Source organism: Papaver somniferum, chromosome 7, assembly GCF_003573695.1.
Source record: "Papaver somniferum cultivar HN1 chromosome 7, ASM357369v1, whole genome shotgun sequence".
NCBI classification, from domain to species: domain Eukaryota; kingdom Viridiplantae; phylum Streptophyta; class Magnoliopsida; order Ranunculales; family Papaveraceae; genus Papaver; species Papaver somniferum.
This window is the reverse complement of record NC_039364.1, coordinates 87,325,665-87,330,006: the sequence shown is the minus strand read 5'-3', so window position 1 is coordinate 87,330,006 and position 4,342 is coordinate 87,325,665.

Sequence of the window (4,342 nt, the reverse complement as noted above, 5' to 3'; positions counted from 1 at the left end):
CTAAATCTGCCAGTGAAACTTCATTTTTTTCCCGCCAAAATTCTAAGTTTGAAATGTGAAGAAGAAAGGGGGAGACCCTATCCAGAGTAGGGGTGCCTTTAGCATCTGACTTGGGTGCCCTGGGGTGGCCCTTATCCAAAACGCGGGTGCTAAAATCGCTTTCTCAGGGATGTTTTCAACACTTTTTCGGGGTTCCTCCGGGGTATTTCTGGGGTGCTTCCGGTACACTTCTGGGGCGCTTCCGGGATGTTATCTACGGAGGTCCAAATGCCGTATTTTTAGCCAATTTCGCCGCAAAGCCTTATTTTTCCAATAACACCTACAAATAAATAAAATAACCAAATAAGTACAAATTCGAGCACTAACAATATATACAATTAAGATATATTAGACACATAAATGCATCTATCAAATACCCCAAAACTTATTATTTGCTAGTCCCGAGAAAATCAAAACTACAAAATAAAATCCTAACTCACTGTCGCAGGCATCGTCGATTGCATTTAGCGTATGCAATAAGCCTTTAAACCCCTAGGTGTCCCTAGTGGCCGAGTTATAGTCTCGGGAGGGCTTACAAGAGATATACCCACAAAACCTGTACTCCAGACCTTACTTATCTACGCGGAACCTTGGAAGGCACTAAAGAATCTCGTTGGTTGGCATACTTATTGACTACAGGAAGAAGTACCCTGATGCGAAATTCCAATTGTTGTACACGAGTTTGCACTCAAGCATACTAAAATTCATATAAAGTGACAGAGCTCTACTCAGATAGTTGCACTATGGACATCATATTCAGATTCAAAACTAATCACATGGATAGATCAAGAAGATGGATATAGAAAAACATATATGGTTTTGATGTTTACTAAGTGAACGTCGTTTCCCATATCTGTCTGAAGGCCTCCGCCAAAATGAACCTATCCTAATGGATTGAGATACTAGTCTGACTAATATCAACACACTGGCATATACAAGGGTACCAGTGGTCTATAACCTAACTCTAGGTCAACACAACTGGCATATACAAGGGTACCAGTGGTCGACTTTATTGAATTTATTCCTTTTGGTCAAATGGTCTGGTCTCAATTTTTTTTTTCTTTTTTCAACTTTTTTTTTTTCAGTCACTCTAATTCACCCTAGCATTGGTAACAACTTGAATCGTGAGCCCCACCAAATCACTTAGAAACATATTTAAAAAGAAAACAACAACAAAAAAGAAGTGAAAAGGACTCAACGAGATATGGTGAAACTATCATGTTATTACTAACAACTGAGCTCTGTGCTTTTATGAATAGACTCTTTAGATGTTGCCATCTAATCAGATTGGTTCCTCAACTCCTACAACCAAAATGCTTCCATCCACTTAGATTAGTTAGTACAATCCTCAATAGGCATAAATTTCTAGGTTCTGGAGTTTATTTATTCATACTGCAACTAAAAAGTTTCTCCCATACCCCCAAACTTAAATCTAACATTGTCCTCAATGTTCTAAAGATAAAATTAAAAGCACGAACAAGGAGAAACGGTTACTATTTGAAGCAAAAGAGTTAAGGAAGGATATTACCCTGTTGCATGAGATTGGGTTACCTCCCAAGAAGTGCTAAGTTTAATGTCTTCAGCCAGACTTAGGAAAGATTAGTCACCTCGAATCATATAGTAACAGTCGAAATAACTGTGGGTCTTCAAAACCAAATAGACATGACCAAAGGAAACTGCAATAAACCAAGAAAATGAACAAAACTAACAACCGCTTACCTAGTTTCCTGATTAAGATATCTATATCTAATTGTGGTTCAGGTTCAGGTTCTATAAAAGGGTCTAAATATATTTCTTTAGGCTGCAACTCCTCAAAATTGAGATCCGAATTATTAGGTCCTAGAGTCTGTAAATACTCAAATAAGAACTTAGAAACACATAATAATAACCTAAATAATTGAGGATCCTCTAAGTCAATCAGGTTTGACTTACATAATTGACCAAAATGAGAGTAGTGGTCATTCTTAAGCAAATGTGTCGATTCTAATTTCCTAAAGCATTTAGGTTTAGTCTCACAACTTAAAAATCGACATATTTGAAATATAAACGTTCCCACAGTTGGAAGAAAACTATTTGGTGGGAAAACAAAGTCAATCTGGGGATCATAGCCTGGGCAAACCACATCAACCAGAGGATGGGTTTCTAACGACTGAACTTCTTCCTGGACATCATTAGGTTCGGGAAAACGAGTATGAAGGTAATCTTGTAAAATTGTCGAGGCAGAGATATCAAGTCCTAAGTGAAGGGACTTTCTGAGAGTTAAAGGTAAGGAACTAGGAAGGTGATAATCACCCCCCAAACTTAGAGTTTTCAGTGTCTCTAGATAGACTAGTTACAATCTCCCTAATTTCTGGATCATTAGATTCTTGAAAATGGTCAATTGATTCTTCTAATTTATTATCAGGTAGTGCATCTTTACTCATCTCTACGGGTATATCTTCTTCATCTAAGATTATTGTTTCTAATTCGCTAGACTCTAAAACAGCATTTTCGGAATAAACCCGTTCCTCTAAACCACTATCGGCTTTGTAATAAAAAGGAAATACTACATCGTCTAAAACAGTGGTATTCCTAATCAAATCCTCGTCCTCTTGAATAGGTGAATAATCATAAAAATTATTTGGATTTGAAGTAGAAATAATATAATCACTATAAATCTCAATTGGATTACTAGATTCCTGATCACTATGCCTACATATTTCAGATTCTTCATCACTACTATCATCATCATCATAATAGTACGAAGATGATTGAACCTTATCTAAATAAGTAGTGTTACCAATTATAACCTCGTTATCTTGATTATGTGAAAAACTATCTTCTTTCTCAAGGGTATTATTGGATACACTATATTGGCAATTCAAGTTATTTTGAGCAATACTTTCGTTCGTCTCTAACTCAAGTCTACGTGTCGACTCAGCTATTCTCTCAAGGGTCTCTTCCAAAGAAAGTTCCCTTAGTGTAGGATCTAAGTTTTGAGTTAATCTATTGAGGATATCTTCTACAGATTCAGTTGTTGTTGCAGTTCTTTCGTCCATAACTACGTTATTCACCTCATCTAATTTATACGTCGATTCAGCTAACTGACGTGATGACTCAGCTAAATTCCTGAGAGTCTCTTCTAGAGAAGGAATAGGAACTGAAGGATCATAATAAGGACTACTTTTCAATAGTTTTATTGTATCCTCTAGAGACGAAGAACTAGTACTATAATCTTCTTTCTCGTATGACTGATGCACGTGTGGATAGTAATTGGTCTCACCATGGTATGACCCATAACCTTCAAAAGGTTGGCGTTCCCAACCACTATTTACACTATGGTCATACTAATGTCCATAATGTTCAGTTGGATAATTATATTCATTCTGATGGCTATTATAATACCAGTTTGACATTTTAATTGCAAGGGAATTCTAAACAAGCACAAAGAAGGCTGACACGACCACGACAAGCCTATTTTATCTAGCAAACAAAAAGCATGATGGCTCCCTTAGATTGTTTCTAGACTAGCTTCTATCTCTCGAAGTGGAATTCGTTACATTTTGAGCAACCCCTCTAGATCAATCCGAGCTAATGTGAGATGAAACTGAGGCGAGGGAAGCTCAATGGAGCTTTGATACCCAAGGCCTCACCGGCGTTACAAGGCGGCTTGTTTCAACTCCCAGAAGTCATCATGAACTTTGAAATTGCTTAAAAGTTAACCAATATCCTTCGAAAAAGTTTCCTAACAAGCTCGATACCCTATAGGTCTCTTTCTAATCAGATTTTTAAGCTTGGGTTCGCGTTAGGTTTTGTTTTCCTAAAACGGGCAAGAAGGGAACGGTGATGAAATCCGAACCCTTATCTTGTTTAGGCCAGGCCTTGCCCTTTACTAGGAAAATAAAGAAAGTCTGGTTCGTCCTCAAACAATTAGCACCTTAAGGAGTACAATAACTCGCTTGCAGGGGATTCACGAGTGTTTCGATTGGACTTACCTCCCGTACCAGACGGGGGATGAACCGTTGTCGTCGACTCGGGCCACGACTCCTATGCCGTGTGCGAACCAGAGGGGCCGAGGTGATATTGTAATCACCGTCCTTCTCTGCACACAATATAATATATATTTTTTTATTATTAATATAACCCTTCCGTAGGGTTTTAAAAAAAATGTCCAAAAGTCCAGAATAAAGTCCAAATAAAAAGTCCAAAAATTACAAAAATTATGACAAATAAAGCCTATTTACAAATTCTAAAAATAAAATAAAATAAAATCTATATACAAAAAAAAAATAATAAAAATTAAATCCTAAAAAAAAATTATGTC